Source organism: Camelina sativa, chromosome 12 (genome assembly GCF_030686135.1).
Source record: "Camelina sativa cultivar CO46 ecotype springtype chromosome 12, ASM3068613v1".
Classification (NCBI taxonomy): domain Eukaryota; kingdom Viridiplantae; phylum Streptophyta; class Magnoliopsida; order Brassicales; family Brassicaceae; genus Camelina; species Camelina sativa.
Window position 1 is genome coordinate 27,570,703 of NC_141891.1, and position 18,277 is coordinate 27,588,979.

The following is an 18,277-nucleotide window of genomic DNA, read 5'->3' on the forward strand; positions in this document are numbered from 1 at the left end:
GAGAGTGTTTTAACAAGATTTTAGAGATTCATTGTCTAAGGAATATTTGCTTGAGACATGTAGGACATCCATTCTGGTCAGGAACACTTAGGAGCTTTCACATTTTGCTTGTTTACATTTTTATTCATAACTCGATCCCTTACCCGAACTGGTACTCGATCACCAGGTTCGTGTAACCCTTCGAGCTGTTCATACTCATCTTGCTTACTCTATCACCCCACCCGATCTTATACTCGAATGCTTGCATCGAGTGCTTAGGTCGTGTGGTTCTTGTTTATTTGCTTTCTTTTATTTATTTTAGGATTGTTAGATCAAAACCATTTCTTGCCTGGCTTGACTTGCATAGTTCTGATAATATCTCATCTGCTAGCATAACAACCATTTGGATTGATAACCCTTTGTACTACAACTGCATCGAGAATTGGTACCCTGGGTTAAAATCCTGTTATCAATTTGGCATCGTTGCCATTTGGTTGAATTTAATTTTCTACGTTTAAGATTTCAGCACTTGCTAGATCAAGTTCTCATTTATACTTTGGTTCGGAACTGACTTGTTCACTTTCTTGTTTGTTTGTTTTGCATTTCAGGTACAATCCGAGCACCCACCTGACCCGTCACTCAATCTCATGGAACCGCTTGACCTTCGTGTACTCACTCGGTTCACTGATTGTGCATGCAAACACGTTCTAAGGTTAGCCAACACTTGAGTCCTTTCATCGACAACATCGACAGGCCAAGGTTACTCCGTCAACAACAAGTCCAGCGACCACAACCACCAACAATTGAGGAGACAATGAACACTCAGAATGGTCCACCAGCTCCTCAAGAGAGGACCAACGTAGGAGTAGGAGATGATCCATCTACTCACACTCAAAGACATGGCATTGTGCCACCTGCTGTTCAAAACAACAACTTTTAGATAAAGAGTAGTCTCATCCAGATGATACAAAGTAACAATTTTCATGGATTGCCAATGGAGGACGCATTGGACCATCTGGATGAGTTTGATAGGCTCTATAGCCTAACTAAGATCAATGGAATTAGTGAAGATGGATTCAAACTCCGGCTTTTCCCATTCTCTATGGGAGACAAAGCACACATCTGGGAGAAATCACTCCCCAAGGAGTCCATCACCACTTTGGAAGCATGCAAGAAGGCGTTTCTAGCCAAATTCTTCTCCAACTCCAGAACCGCAAGACTGCGAAATGATATGTCCAGCTTTCTTCAGAAGAACAATGAGACGTTCAGTGAAGATTGGGAACGCTTCAAGGGATACACAAGCAGATGCCCTCATCATGGATTCAGCAATGCTTCATTGCTGAGTACACTATCCCGAGGTGTAGTCCCTAAGATACAGATGTTGCTGGACACCGCAAACAATCGTAACTTCCTCAACAAGGATGTTGATGAAGGTTGGGATCTAGTGGATAACTTGGCTCAATCTGATGGGCATTACAATGAGGAGTACGATCGCACTGTGCGATCTACTGGAGAGGAAGAGGCCAAGTACAAGAGGGACATGAAAGCCATCAATGACAAGCTTGATAAGCTCCTCAACCAGCAACATCATGTCCATGCAATCTTAGAAGAAGAGCAGTTTCTGCAACAAGATGGGGAGAATGCTCAGCTAGAGGATGTAAACAACAAAGGAGGCTACAATAAAGGGTACAACAACTACAAACCTAATCCGAATCTGTCCTACCGTAACCCGAATGTTGCCAATCCTCAAGATCAAATCTACCCATCCGCAGCTCAAGGGAACCAGGTCCAGCAAAAGTCTTTTGTCCAATACAATCAAGGCTATGCTCCTAAGCAGCAGTATTCTGGTAATTACCACCAACCAATTGCACCACCTGGATTCCAACAACAACAAGGCCCGCAGAACCAATCCCAAGAAGCTGACCTACGTGGCCTAATTCAGCAGATGATACAAAACCAAACATCGACTGCTATGGACAATGCAAAACGGTTCGCAGAAATGATCAACAAGATCGATTCTGGATATAATGACTTGAATGCCAAGTATGATTCCCTCAACACTAAGCTGAGGTACCTAGAGGGCCATTACAACAACCAACCACCTCCAAAAATCAACCAGCTTCCAACTAAAGCTGTTCAGAACCCAAAGGATTATGCCACTGCCCCAGCCATCTTCCTTGATGATGATTATGAGGATTACCTCACTGAGGACAGCGATGTTCAAGATGGGGAGGATATGGATCATTATGGGATAAATGAGTCCCGGTACTACATATCTGAGTATGAACCCGAGCCTTCACCCGAGGAAATTGATCGAGTTGATGATCGAGCACTGGTTCGAGAATCACAAACCGAAGAACCACCCGAGGCTGAACCCGATGATTCACCCGATGATGGTGATCGGATGATACATCGAGTAGACGTTCAGATGAAAGATAAACCTCAACTGCCTATAGTAGAGGAAGGGGAATTAGAGGAAAGGTGATATGCTCAAATTTAACCCTGAGCTACTATCTCAAATTAAGAGATCAATTGTAGTACTTAGGGATCAAATCCACAAGAACTCTAGATTCACACAATAGACTTATTACTCTTTTAATTATGCTAAATCAAAATATTAAATTTAAATAGCAATGCAAAAACAGAAAATAAAGGAGTTGTAAATCAATAGGAATAAACGCTAGGCTTAGGGAAATTCTCAGGAAATCATGGAAAATCAGATCAATTAATTAAATAAGCAGAATTCAACAATTAAGCACCGTTCTTGAACTCTAAACACAATTATAAAATAAATCAGTTCTCACTGCAAATATTATCTAAATTTAAAACCAGAAAATCTAAATCTCTTTGCAAAATTCTAGGTAATAAATCAGCTTTAAAAACAAGTTTAGATTGTTCACAAAATTATTAAATCAAATCTCTTTGCAAGAAATAATTTTGCTCACCAAAGGTTTTATCAGGAAAATCAATTATATTATCATATCAATTAATAATCCTAAGATCTAAATCCAGATGACTAATCAAAGATCTAGCATTGAGAACAACCTATGATGAAGAACAAGAAAGATAATGAATCCTAAATAATAACAGATCTAATAATCCATGAAATCCCTAATGAGAAACCCTAAACCTAACAAGCAGATCTACTCAGACATAATCAATGAAACACAAAACATTTTCTGAATAAATTGCATTAAGAAAGAGATTAAAGAAGAAGTAAAGGAGTTCTGAATCTTCTCTGAAGGAGTCTTGATTCTTCTCTCCAAAAGCTCTCTAAAAATCTCTCAGGGTTTTGCTCTCAAAAGTTACAGGGAAAAAAAATAAAGCTTAGGTCTAAACAATGACCATAAAAATCCTATTTATATTCCTAAACACGGCCAGGGAACAATGATGCAAATATGGAAGACTTTGGGGCCGATTTGTAAATCTTCAAAACTTGTGGGAAAACTTCCAATTCTGACTTTGGCCTAGCATCGATCGATGCACATACTGTGTCGATCGATGCACTCTCTAAATTTCGTCTCCCAACTGCCTCAATGCTTGATTAAGCTCCAAATCCTCTAATTTAGCTCCATTAAGCTCCCATCCATGTTAAATCCTATAAAGACTCAAAAGACTCTAAAAATACCAAGAAGACTCTATATTTAAGACTTATATCATGGCTAAAAACACCTAAAAACCATGATATATCAACTCCCCCAGACTTAGCCTTTGCTTGCCCTCAAGCAAAACATAAACTTAGCCATGTGAAAGAGGTTTGAAAACGCAGAAACTCATTTTCTTTTTAATAGTAATGCCATGATCATCCAAACCTTAATCCACATGCTTAGCTGATAAATCCAAATCGAACCACCATGTACTTCTCCGTTGACTTTCATAGCATCCCAAATTCAAACCAAATTCCACCACTTCCTCCATTAAGCTTTCATCGGTGGGTCTCATTAGTTTGATCAATGTCAAGAACCTTCTAGACTCACTCCCGTACAATACCATAACAAGCAAGACTTATCTTTTACCACATGTGGTACTCTTTCTCTACCCCAGACTTATTCTATTTAATCTTCCTTAGAGCTTTGCTTTGTTTTTTTTTTCTCAAAGTTGTAGGCGAATAATGGGGTCGTCGGTAATTTACCTACCCCTCGCTTCCAAGCTTTGTGTGATCATTTGACTCAAGAGTAGAATAATGGGATCACAGGTAATTTACCTAACCCTCTAAACTTATCAAAATCATCTCATCTTTTATTCTCCTTTTTTTTTTTAAACAAAGCTCTCAGGAAAAATATTTTAAATTTAAATAAGGGAGAGGAGTACCAATTCTTTTCTTTTCTAAAATCTTACTTGTCAGGTATGAACAAGGAGTTAAGCTCTATGAAAATCAATCTCCTTGATGAGGTAAAAAGAAAAGTACAGAAATTACCTCAAGCTTTTATGGATTCTGTTGGAAATTCGGATGTCTCTGGTTCACTGGTCAGCCATTGGATTTTTCATTAGTCGGATTTGTGAATTCAATCTGCAGCATTAATCAACCAAGGCAATACACTAAAAAGAAAAATCATAGTTCCCAACAAAATTTTGACTCAATAAAACAATTTTTTTTTTTTTTTTTTCTGACTCTCAAAAACAATTTTTTTTTTTTTTTTAGTAACTGCCTCCCCCAGACTTAAACAACACTGTCCCCAGTGCTATCAAGTAAGAGATTGGCGAATAAAATAAAAATAAATGAAAATCAAAAGAAAAATGAAAAAGAAAAACCTACCAGTGGGTTGCCTCCCACTAAACGCTTGTTTTCAGTCATTAGCTTGACTGTGTCGGATCTCAGGCATCCAGTGGATCGGAACATGGCAGTGAATGCTTCTGAGAGGATGTCCACTTCCTCCAAGATGGTGTGTAGGCAGCAGATGAATGAGGTATACAAGGGACATGAGGAACAGGACCAGGGCGAGATTTAGGTATGGGTGGCTTTCTTTTAAGTCCTGCAAAATCATCAACAGAAGAAACAAGCACTCTACGATAATCTCGTGGCTTGGTTAACTGCACAACAGTTTTTGTACCTTTCAAATTCCTATTGATGAATGGAGAAGGTTTGGGAGAAGGAGATGCATACCTTGGCCTTACCTCTGGGTTCTGGACTGTGGAATGATGAGATTTCAACTTTACAACTGGTCTAGCACTTGCAGCTAAGGATCCAACACGAGAATCTTCGATTTTGGACAAGTCCGAGCTGACTCTGGAAGGAGTGTCGATCGATGCAACAGCTGCATCGATCGATGCATGGTCTGCAACTCGTGTTTCTTCAACGCTTCTGCAACTAACCTCAGCAATCCGTGTTTCCATCACAAAAACGTCATCTACCAGCGACTTGTCATGCATCAGAACCTCATCATGGTCTCTAGTACTGATTAGATGATCTCCACTCCAATCTTCAAGCTTAGCAGCTTGCTTACTCACTTCCTCAACAGGCTCTTACTCTTTGACATTCCTAGCAGTAATGTCTTTATGAAGCTCTATGATCAGATCATCATCAGAAGCTATCTCCACAGAAAATGTCTGACCATCAATAGTGGGAGCTCTTCTCAGCTTATCCATCTCAAAGTTCATGACCAAATCATCCACATTCAGAGATATGTGTCCCTTCTTCACATCTATGATAGCACCAGCTGAAGCCAAGAAAGAGCGTCCTAAGATGAGAGGATCATTAGGCTCTTGGTCATATTTCAGCACCATAAAGTCAGTGGGAATAATGCAATCTCCAATCCTGATTGGAATATCCTCTAAGACACCTTCATGAATCCTTCTAGATCGATCAGCTAAGATAAGAGAGATCTTAGTTGGCTTAAAATCCGTCATCCCAAGTCTCACAGCAACAGAATATGGCATCAAGTTGATACTAGAGCCAAGATCACATAGAGAATGAGGAAACCTTCCTGTGGAGATAGAGCAATCTAATACAAAACTTCCAGGATCTGGTAACTTCTCTGCAATTCTACTCTGAATCACTGCACTTACTTCCTTAGAGACAACCACCTCCTGCTTCTTATCCTTCTTCCTCTGTGGAGGCTTCTTCAACAGAATGGAACTGACATCCTTTGTAAGCAGTGCTCCTTCCTTAGGACTCAAACCATTGGTGACCATCCTCTTCACATATCTCTTAATACTATGAGAAAACTTGACAGCATCAATCAAAGGCATCTCTATCATCACCTTATCCATCATAGCTTTGTATCTAGCTTCCTCAAGCTCCTGCTTAGACCTCCTAGGCTTAGGGAAAGGAACCTTAGGCTTATAGGCTTGTTGTGAATCGGATGGTTTGACTGGAACAGAAACCGTAGCTGTCTGTGGGGGGTGTCGATCGATGCTGACATTGCATCGATCGCTTTGTGATGATTGCATCGATCGATGCTGTTGTGTAGTGTCGATCGATGCTGGATCAACTGGCGTATCTTCATCTCTTGCCTTCACCAAAATCGCATTACAAGCATAGTGGGAGTTCTCAGGTGTTCTAGAAAGAAGTTCCTCTTGTCTTTTAACAGACCCAGCAATCTGAATCACTTGATTCTCTAGTTTCTTGACATGAGTGTTTAGTGCTTCAAATTTCCCAGTCAGCTCAGTGTAAACAGAATCAATCTTTCCATTGAAGTCCACTGTTAACTTCTGTTGACCTTCCAAGATCTGTCCAAGCATTGATTCCATCTTGCTCTCTGAATTGGGTGGAGGGAGGGGTTGGTAAGAAGAAGATCCATAGCTCCTTGTGAAGTTGCTGCTTGGATTTCCTGTGAAGGAATTCTTCTGACCAAATCTCTGATTTTTATAGCCAGCTCCATACACATAGTTGACATCTTCTTCTCTAGTCTCTGGCTTTGGCTCAAAAATCTCAACATCTTCAGCAAAATGGACAGACTTCTTTCCCACAAGAAGATTGTGCACTGTATCCAACTTAGCATTCACCGCAGCAAACTGATTTGAACCATTGCCTTCATGTGCTCTCTTCCGCTCTAAGTCTGCATTCTTGGTACTGTTACTTGATGCTAACCTTTCAATCAACTTCTCAGCATCATCTGGGTACCTTGTCTTGAAGTTCCCGTCACTAGCAGCATCCAAAGCCATCTGATACCTCCAATCAATACCACTGAAGAAGATACTAATCAGCTGCACCTCTGAAAACCCATGATGTGGACAGTCCCTCTGGTATGCTTTGAATCTTACCCAAGCAGCTTTGTAAGATTCAGTAGGACCTTGTCTAAAGGTGGAAAGCTTGATCCTGAGCTCATCAGACATCGCATCATCATAGAAATAGTTCAAAAATGCCACCTTGATGTCATGCCAGGTTGTCAGAGATCCTGGTTTCAGCTGCCTTAACCAATGAGAAGCTTCCCCAGCAAGAGAGTAGGGGAAGAGCTTGCAGTAGAGATAGTCCTCTGTGACTCCATTAGCCTTGATGCTTGTGACTATGTCCTCAAAGTGCTCTATGTGGTCTAGAGGCTTCTCATTTGGAAGGTTCTGGAATGGCCTTTGTCCAACAAGAGCGAAGTAGGCAGGCTTCAGCTCAAAGTCATTCCTTGGGAATGGAGGAGGGACAATTGCGGAGCGGTTCTCATAGAACAAGTCTGGTCTGTTGAAGTCCGCAAGAGTCTTGACAAGCTCTCCATTGTCATCCCGTCGCCTCTGAACATTCTCCGCATCAGCTCTAGCATTGCATCGATCGATGCCAGCATTGCATCGATCGATGCCGTCCTGGTTGCGTCGATCGATGCCATCGTTGCGTCGCTCGACGCCATGTGCCTTCCCATCGGCCACGATGAGTTCTTCCTGAATAACCCGTCCTTCAGCATCAAGTTTCTGGCCTTGCTCGTTGTACACATTACCCTCTTGATCCTTCAAAACCCCAGCCTCATCAGGTCTCAATATGATTATATTGGCCATCTTCGCTGATTTGGCTGCTTTTGTGTTTTCACGATCTAGTTGTCCTAACTCTTGGTTTGTAAGCTTAACAACCGGACCAGTAGGATTTTTCCTGGTGCTAGGCTTAGGCATGTACCTGAAACACACAAGAGAAAAGAAACAAAAGCGTGTGAGTAAAATAGAAAAAGAAAAATTTAGACAAAATCAAAGACTTTAATCTAATGGTGAATCAAAAGAGTCCCCGGCAACGGCGCCAAAATTTGATATGCTCAAATTTAACCCTGAGCTACTCTCTCAAATTAAGAGATCAATTGTAGTACTTAGGGATCAAATCCACAAGAACTCTAGATTCACACAATAGACTTATTACTCTTTTAATTATGCTAAATCAAAATATTAAATTTAAATAGCAATGCACAAACAGAAAATAAAAGAGTTGTAAATCAATAGGAATAAACGCTAGGCTTAGGGAAATTCTCAGGAAATCATGGAAAATCAGATCAATTAATTAAATAAGCAGGATTCAACAATTAAGCACCGTTCTTGAACTCCAAACACAATTATAAAATAAATCAGTTCTCACTGCAAATATTATCTAAATTTAAAACCAGAAAATCTAAATCTCTTTGCAAAATTCTAGGTAATAAATCAGCTTTAAAAACAAGTTTAGATTGTTCACAAAATTATTAAATCAAATCTCTTTGCAAGAAATAATTTTGCTCACCAAAGGTTTTATCAGGAAAATCAATTATATTATAATATCAATTAATAATCCTAAGATCTAAATCCAGATGACTAATCAAAGATCTAGCATTGAGAACAACCTATGATGAAGAACAAGAAAGATAATGAATCCTAAATAATAACAGATCTAATAATCCATGAAATCCCTAATGAGAAACCCTAAACCTAACAAGCAGATCTACTCAGACATAATCAATGAAACACAAAACATCTTCTGAATAAATTGCATTAAGAAAGAGATTAAAGAAGAAGTAAAGGAGTTCTGAATCTTCTCTGAAGGAGTCTTGATTCTTCTCTCCAAAAGCTCTCTAAAAATCTCTCAGGAATTTGCTCTCAAAAGTTACAGGGAAAAAAATAAAGCTTAGGTCTAAACAATGACCATAAAAATCCTATTTATATTCCTAAACACGGCCAGGGACCAATGATGCAAATATGGAAGACTTTGGGGCCGATTTGTAAATCTTCAAAACTTGTGGGAAAACTTCCAATTCTGACTTTGGCCTAGCATCGATCGATGCACATACTGTGTCGATCGATACACTCTCTAAATTTCGTCTCCCAACTGCCTCAATGCTTGATTAAGCTCCAAATCCTCCAATTTAGCTCCATTAAGCTCCCATCCATGTTAAATCCTATAAAGACTCAAAAGACTCTAAAAATACCAAGAAGACTCTATATTTAAGACTTATATCATGGCTAAAAACACATAAAAACCATGATATATCAAAAGGTTCAATGCTGCTCTTGACATCCAATTAGAGGCGCTAGCAGAGCGTATGGCCAAGCGAAAAGCTCCACCTCCTAAGCTCTTGCCACCACACGAACTTCAAGAGAAAATCACCAAGGAGGCAGCTCAACTGGAGATTGAGGTTAAGAAAGCTGTCAAGGAAATTGGGAATGCAATATTGAGGAGTGGGGTGTGCATAGATCCTGAACTGCGAATCGAGGAGAAATTGGAGGATCCCGTCTCTTTTACTTTGCCATGTTTTATAGGACTTCGAATTTTTGACAAATACTTGTGCAATTTGGGAGCTTCAGTCAGCATCATGCCACTGTCATTTGCCAACAAGATGGGTTTCAGCAGTTTTAACCGTGTAGCCTCTATTTGGTTATAGCTGATAGAACAATTAGACATCCCATTGGTATCCTGGAGAACTTGCCTCTCAGGATTGGAAGAGTGGAAATTCCTACTTATTTCATGATCCTCAATATGGATAAGGAACCAGACGATACACTGATCCTAGGAAAACCATTCTTGGCAACAGTAGGAGCAGTGATTGACAAGTCTTTTCCACCAAGACAAAGCAATAAAGAGTCAAGCATATCAAAGAAGTCAACACTACATTTTCTGTGGAGCCCAGACAAGACCTGGAAAATCCATTGTATCAGCCTGCTACAGTGGAGAAGGTTCCAAAACCTCTCCCTCTTAAACCCCATGCTTGAAGAGCATGAAGAGTCAAGCTTAGTGACTTAAAACAAGCTCACTTGCGAGGAAGTCCCAAAGGTATCCTTTATTGTCTTTTATATTTTATTTATTTATTTTATTTTCTATCTTTGCATTTTTACATTAAAAAAAAACAAAAAAAAAAAGAGAAAAGGAAATTTTGGGGAACCCGAGGCTTTACCAGAATCCATACCCGATGCGCCTGATCGCTTTCCTACTCGGGTGGCGAGTGGAGTCCGAATTCCACAAACCCTAGCCCACTCTCGGTGAAACCCTAGCGGCAGCCTTTCCTATTTAAGAGGACAAACCCCTTCTTCCCCAAGAAAAAAAAATGATAAGTTCTTCTAAACTTCCTTCTTCTTGTTTCTTCTCTCTCAAACTCGAGTGCCTTACGAATTTCGGGAACTAACCCTATTGATCTCGAGTTTAGCTTTTCTTTCTTTTCAAGGATTCGACAATGGCTCCAAAGATGAAGACCTACCAAAAGAAGTCAGTTCAACCTCTACCGCTGCTAGAACCGGAGGTGATACCGTCGAACTCGCGAATCCCAAGGAAGAGGAGACGTTCTAATGTGATCGAAGGTCGCGGTAACGGTACAGACGGAAGAAACGTTCTTGGACAAAACGAACTAGACAAAACTTTCTTCGGACAAGGCTTGTGGGATCAAAACTAGAGACGAATCAAACGAGAAAAATGAAATATGAATGAAAACAAACGAGCCGTTTGAGAGATTGTGCTTCTGGCCACGATCGGATCGAACAGATGCGGTACGGATGGATCGGATGCAGAGAGACTAGCGAGTGGTTGCGGTATGAAGCAATGGTGGATCGATGCGACAACACATTGGAGATGGCTCGGTCCGTGATACGGTCGAATTAAGAGATTATGAACCCAGTTTGTGAATCTCCTAGGGTTTCTCAAGAGCCTTCTCGGCTAAGGAGAGGTGAGACAAGGAACAACTCGGTGGCCTCTTGCTCCGGGTCTAAGCCATGGTCTTCATCATACCATGATCCCAACTCGAAATCGTTCCCATCAGATTCCATGCTTGATCAGTGTGGAATCAAGCGTTGCATGTTGATCGCGGTCTTGGAAGCGGTCTTGGAACAAAGTATGGTCGACGGTACGGACGGCTATCGAAGATTGTCGATGGTACGGACGGCTATCGGAGATCGTCGATGGTACGGACAATCGGTATGGAGTTTGGCGTCGGTGAATGGAAGGAAAACTCAGACGGCTGATGTCATGAACAGACTTTGGGTCGCAAACGGTTGATACCATAATTGGGAGAGGATTCTCGAACGATGATGTGGACTTGGTCCATACTTGATGCACTGGCCGAGTGAGTCACGTACCTCGTCAAAACAAAAAGGAATATTCGTGAGTATCTCAACGTTCACAAGGACCACAAAGGAGATATTTCTCTTGTCTCACAATAGTTGATGACAGCATACGAAAGCAAACCTATGACTAAACAAAAGTAAAAGCAAAAGCACAAAAGGACCAGAATTGCTTTAAGACAAAAAACAAGACTATGCAAACAAAACTCTAGCTTTATGGATCTAAAAGCGTCAAAGTAAGAACAGGGATGAACACGAGGATGAACAGGATGAACAATGAACAACCTAAACAAACGATTGACAACACGACTCATGCACCAAATTAAACCAAAAGACTGATCGGAACATGCGAAACAAGAAAAAGCATACTAGACTCAAAGAGACGCTAAAGACTCAAACTTTTAGACAAAGGAACAAGTTTTAGAAAGAAACAATCTCGTAGGAGCTTTTGAAGCTCTGATACCAAGCTGATGTCATCGAAGTTCGCAGTAATGGTACGTACGGAAGAAGCGTTGACAACATCATTATTTTACTCATTTTAGCTATAGTTTTCATATGCATTTAGGAAGAGTTTGATGAGATTCAAGGTATAAAATGTCTATTATCATGTATTTCAGGTTTCAACAGGGTTTTACAGGTTTAATAGCCATTTGGACCAAAAAGGAAAGGAAATACGTTTTAGGAAAGTTTCAGAGCTTTAGAGTACAGGCAACCTTTGGAGAGCTTCAAGAACTCAAAATATATCATGTTTTGTGTCTATAGAAAGCTGGAAGAGTCATCTTTCTCCTAGAAGTGGAACCAAGTAAATCCATCCAGCCATCCAAAAGTTATGCCCGATTTACCGAGATAGCAATTGCTATAAACCGACTTAAGAAGAACCGACTTAACAATGGGCTTTTGTTCAAGGCCTGACCACCGACCACCACGGCGGCCCAGTCCAAGCCTCCTCCACGGTCCATAAGCCTATTTCGCCGCCTCTTAGCCTGCACTTAAGAAGAGAAGACGTTTCTACCCTTACAAAAACCCTAACCTTAAACAAAACCCTATAAATACGCTTAAGATCTAGGGTTTTGGGGTGTGCCTTCATCGAGACTTAAAGTTCCTCCTATATCGCCGCTGCTGAGCAACCCTAGACGACCAGAGAAGCTCTCTCTTGCTCGCCGAATCCATTGAAGCCTTTGAAGACCACCATCTCTCTTTCAACTCTTTATAGTTCTTTCATACTATCTTTGCTTTGGGATCAAGTTACTTTTGTGACAAATAGAGAAGTTTACTTTGAACCAACTTTTGTTTATTGATTCACTTTTGATGCTATACTTTATAATATCAATGTTGTTTCTTAGCATCATGAGCGAGTAGTTACTTTGTTGGGTTCTATGGGGTGATTCAAGGGGAATTCATAGGTTTGCTTCTATTAGGTTGTTTGATCTTATTTTCGGTTTTATATTAGAGTTCTTTTGGGACATCTTTATCTTAATGCTTATGCTTGGATTGATCACTAAGTACTGATCAAGAGAACGGGAGCGCTAACCGTGTTATCCTATTTCTCCGAACTAGTGTTATACTGAAGCCTTGCTTGTAACCTGCGTAAGTTGAGTTGCGAAGTTTGGTGAATGTATCAAACTTCTTTAGCTAGCTGGTTGACATGCGACGTTGCCTGCGAAAGTTTCGTAATGGAGTGTGAAGACTTTAGACTTTCATTCTATGAGAATAGCTTGTTAGTTCATTAGTGTTTCGTAGTTGAGAACCTAGACCGAAAATTAGTATTTACTTGTTAGATCTTACACCTAATATTGCTTAGAACCATGAAAACCCTGAGATGACTCCCAAAATGCCCAACGCCTTAGTCTTATATTTTTAAACCCTTTTTATTTTCTTGCAATAGTTATTAGGAAAACCAAAACCCCAATCTCTTCTTTAGTCTTAGCTATTGTTCTTTCTCTTATAATTCAATTTGTGTTTGCTATTACTCTCTATGGGATCGATCCTAAAATACTACAATTGATTAGCTGTGCACTTTCAGTCGTCGTGTAGTCTTTTCAGGTAAAAGATTTGGAGTGAAATTCTACACACATCAAGCGTTCTCGGACATAACTAACTAGACAAAACTTTCTTCGGACAAGGCTTGTGGGATCGAAACTAGAGACGAATCAAACGAGAAAAAGAAATATGAATGAAAACAAACAAGCCGTTTGAGAGATCGAGCTTCTGGCCACGATCGGATTGAACGGATGCAGTACGGATGGATCGAATGCGGAGCGGCTAGTGAGTGGTTGCGGTATGAAGCGATGGTGGATCGATGCGACGACACATGGGAGATGGCTCGGCCTGTGATACGGTCGAAATAGGAGATTATGAACCCAGTTCGTGAATCTCCTAGGGTTTCTCAAGAGCCTTCTCGGCTAAGGAGAGATGAGACAAGGAACAAAGATTCTCTCTTTGGGAATTTTAATTCTTATACAAGTCTGCCTTTTTACAATGAGGGTTCAGGCCTTCTTATAGGGAGGCTTACAAATGGGAGGCACTTAACCCTAGAATACGTGGCCATGATCTAAACCACACACATGGCCAAAAAGCAAAAGCAAAAGTAAATCAAAGCAAAGACCAATCCAACGGTTCAAGAAGAAATTCAAAAGAAAGGAAGGGAAGGAGATAGGGTGGCCACGTCATTGGTTGGACATGGATAGGATCTTCACTTCCTTGGCTCCTAAGCATGTCAATGAATGTTTCTAAGTCATGAGCCAAGCGGGAACGAAGTGGAGATGCACTAGAGCTCGCTGCCTCGTGAAAACCTCTTTGGTAAACCCATTGGGACAAACCCAAAGTAGGAAAAAGAGTACAGCTCCTTCTAATGACTTAGGGATGTCTTCACACTAGCTTGTTGGTGAAGACACGCGAATCAAGCTTCCCAAAGCTGGTTGCGACTCAAGGCTCTTCAATGGTGATGCTAGCCATGAGCCATTGGTGTGAAGGTTGGAGCTTGGCTTGAAATGTCCTTTATGTGACTTGTCTTGCTCCTCCTTAATGATCCTTTGGGACTCATTAGTGCCGCACTTCACTAGGAAGGCCGGTCTCAAGTTGTCCCACGGGTGGTACGAGTGGCCGAGATATGTCCAAGAGGCGTCCGAGTGTTGTCCGAGAGGTGTCCGAGAGATGCGAGTGTTCATGGCCGAGTGATCGATCCCGTGCTCACATCATTCCTTCCCTCTTATAGAAGTTTTGACCTCAAAACTTCGCTCATTACCTGGATCAAAAAGGAAAACCCAAATCAGCAGCATCAAAAGTTCAACCGCGGTCCAATTTACCGGGAACAAAAGGAAATAGTAAGGCCTTAAGAGAAAAGGATAAGACTTCCCCGGTAAGGCCAGTGGTGTTTGTTGCTCTGATCCCTTCATGAACCATGGTTGGTTGCTGAAGCTCTCGAGCATGCCACACAAAAGTTTGATCCGCACCAAAGTTGGTCAAATGCGTCGCCATAGGACCTTGTGCGATAGTGGTCTTGGCGCTAAGAGTGGAGAAGGATGGTACGGTATAGGCGACTCCCAGCTGGAGCTTACTACTTGAAGTAGTCATGAACAATACCAAGTGAAAATATCCATCAATGGCCATCTCCAATGGCTCCTTTAGTTTGAAACTCCCCATTAACAAGTGAACTCCGAATATGAAGTCGATTGCGGGGGTTGACTCTTCATTAGCCTCGCCTAGTAGCTTGATACGCGTATCGGTTGAGGACTCATGCACCGTGTGTTGATCCGAGCATCGCGTCCGAGTGTCGGCTCGGTCTTGATCGGGAATGGTAAGGAGTTGACCTTGGTCCGCGTATCAGCTGGGACTTGTATCTCCGAATACGCAAGGTTGGTGGTCAGACGGCTTGGCTGGCTTCTCTACGATTCCTCCCGGGCCAATGACTCCCTTAGAACCTATTTGATGATCGAATTCTAGTCCTAAGCTCAGCTCCCAGCAGCTTGCGCCGTTGGTGTGTTGTCCTTAATCAACTCGGAACTCGGCCTGTTCTTTGTCAACTCATCTTGCTCCGGCCGATGATCAACTTGCGGATATGGCGTTGGTGAAGTCACAAGGGCCGAGTGTTGGTGCCGCGATGACTCTCCAAGAGTGTAATATGTCTCTACTTGGCCCAACATTGCTCCAAGGTGTTGGAGTTGAGATTGGATAGAGATCAACTCGCCCATGACACTTGTTGCTCCAGGAGAATGCACCGGCTTCCTTGAGGCTTGTCCCCTTGACTTAGCCCGAGATTCCACAACATTTGCCTTGGCTTTGTCTTGACTGCGGCTTGACTTGTTGACCGGTGATGCGCGTGGACAGCAGCTCGGAAGACCTTGATTCCAAGTGCGGTAGGCACTAGACTTGTTGGCTGATGCGTACGGTGTCCAGGTCGGAATTCCTTTGGTGCGTCTTGGGAACTTCTCCTTGGGCTCTCGAGGATATGCGGACGGTGTATAGTAAGAACCCAAGTAATCACTATCGGACTCTTTGTATAGTTTCACCATGGGCTTGCAATGGCGCGTAGCTTGGGAAGTTGACGGCCAATAGTAGTCCGGTGGTCTATACTCATGTTCCACTGGATTTGGCTATTCTTCATAGTCCTCTTCGTGCCATGATGCGTTCTCGGTAGTCGCTGGTTCCGGATCGGTTCCATAGTGTTCGTCGTACCATGGCTCGTCCTTGGTGGCCTCTTGCTTCGGGTCTAAGCCATGGTCTTCATCATACCATGATCCCAACTCGGAATCGTTCCCATCAGATTCCATGCTTGATCAGTGTGGAATCAAGCGTTGCATGTTGATCGCGGTCTTGGAAGTGGTCTTGGAATGAAGTATGGTCGACGGTACGGACGGCTATCGGAGATTGTCGATGGTACGGACGGCTATCGAAGATCGTCGACGGTACGGACAATCGGTACGGAGTTTGGCTTCGGTGAATGGACGGAAAACTTGGATGGCTGATGTCACGAACAGACTTCGGGTCGCAAACGGTTGATACCACGATCGGGAGAGGATTCTCGAACGATGACGTGGACTTGGTTCGTACGTGATGCGCTGGCCGAGTGAGTCACATACCTCGTCAAAACAAAAAGGAATATTCGTGAGTATCTCAACGTCCACAAGGACCACAAAGGATATATTTCTCTTGTCTCCCAATAATTGCTGACAGAAGACAAAAGCAAACCTATGACTAAACAAAAGTAAAAGCAAAAGCACAAAAGGACAAGTATTGCTTTAAGACCAAAAACAAGAATATGCAAACAAAACTCTAGCTTTATGGATCTAAAAGCGTCTAAGCAAGAACGGGGATGAACACGAGGATGAACAGGATGAACAATGAACAACCTAAACAAACGATTGACAATACGAGTCATGCACCAAATTAAACCAAAAGACTAATCGGAACATGCGAAACAAGAAAAAGCATACTAGACTCAAACACACGCTAAAGACTCAAACTTTTAGACAAAGGAACAAGTTTTAGAAAGAAACAACCTCGTAGGAGCTTTTGAAGCTCTGATACCAAGCTGATGTCATCGAAGGTTGCGGTAACGGTACAGACGAAAGAAGCGTTCTTGGACAGAACGAACTAGACAAAACTTTCTTCGGACAAGGCTTGTGGGATCGAAACTAGAGACGAATCAAACGAGAAAAACGGAATATGAATGAAAACCAACGAGCCGTTTGAGAAATCGAGCTTCTGGCCACGATCAGATTGAACGGATGCCGTACGGATGGATCGGATGCGAAGCGGATAGCGAGTGGTTGTGGATCGATGCAACAACAAACGGGAGATAGCTTGGCCCGTGATACGGTCGGACTAGGAGATTACAAACCCAGTTCGTGAATCTCCTAGGGTTTCTCAAGAGCCTTCTCGGCTAAGGAGAGGTGAGACAAGGAACAAAGATTTTCTCTTTGGGAATTTTAATTCTTATTCAAAATGAGGGTTCAGGCCTTCTTATAGGGAGGCTTACAAATGGGAGACATTTAACCATAGAAAACGTGGCCATGATCTAAAACACACACATGGCCAAAAAGCAAAAGCAAAAGTAAATCAAAGCAAAGACCAATCCAACGGTTCAAGAAGAAATTCAAAAGAAAGGAAGGGAAGGAGATAGGTTGGCCACGTCATTGGCTGGACGTGGATAGGATCTTCATTTCCTTGGCTTCTAAGCATGTCAATGAATGTTTCCAAGTCATGAGCCAAGCGGCAACGAAGTGGAGATGCACTAGAGCTCGCTGCCTCGTTAAAACCTCTTTGGTTAACCCATTGGGACAAACCCAAAGTAGGCAAAAGAGTACAGCTCCTTCTAATGACTTAGTGATGTCTTCACACTAGCTTGTTGGTGAAGACACGTAAATCAAGCTTCCCAAATCTGGTCGCGACTCAAGGCTCTTCAATGGTGATGCTAGGCATGAGCCATTGGTGTGAAGGTTGGAGCTTGGCTTGAAATGTCCTTTAGGTGACTTGTCTTGCTCCTCCTTAATGATCCTTGGGGACTCGTTGGTGCCGCACATCACTAGGAAGGCCGGTCTCAAGTTGTCCCACGGGTGGTACGAGTGTCCGAGATATGTCCGAGAGGCATCCGAGTGTTGTCCGAGATGTCTCCGAGAGATGCGAGTGTTCATGGCCAAGTGATCGATCTCGTGCTCACATCACGTTCCGCATTTCCAACCGTTGGCTGGACGATTCACATCTCCAACCCGATGCTCAACCCAATCCGTCACCCGATCTGGTGCGCGAGCAACCGATCGTGCATACCCCTGAGTTTGCTCACCATGCCTGGTGGCGACTGTTGTTTGCCAATCTCCTCGACGTAGGGACCTGTCAACGTCCTAGAGAACCATCACCAACCCGATGGAGGTCGATT

At 42.3% G+C, this 18,277-nt stretch overlaps 2 non-coding genes across 2 annotated transcripts; one reads left to right on the plus strand and one right to left on the minus strand.

The window, feature by feature from the left end:
• Positions 1–1,195: 1,195 nt before the first annotated feature.
• Positions 1,196–1,302, minus strand: LOC147930938 (small nucleolar RNA R71). The gene has a single exon (XR_015576832.1). It is a non-coding gene; the product is annotated as a small nucleolar RNA R71 (small nucleolar RNA).
• A 5,836-nt stretch (positions 1,303–7,138) lies between these two features.
• Positions 7,139–7,245, plus strand: LOC147930939 (small nucleolar RNA R71). The gene has a single exon (XR_015576918.1). It is a non-coding gene; the product is annotated as a small nucleolar RNA R71 (small nucleolar RNA).
• The last annotated feature ends 11,032 nt before the right edge of the window (positions 7,246–18,277 follow it).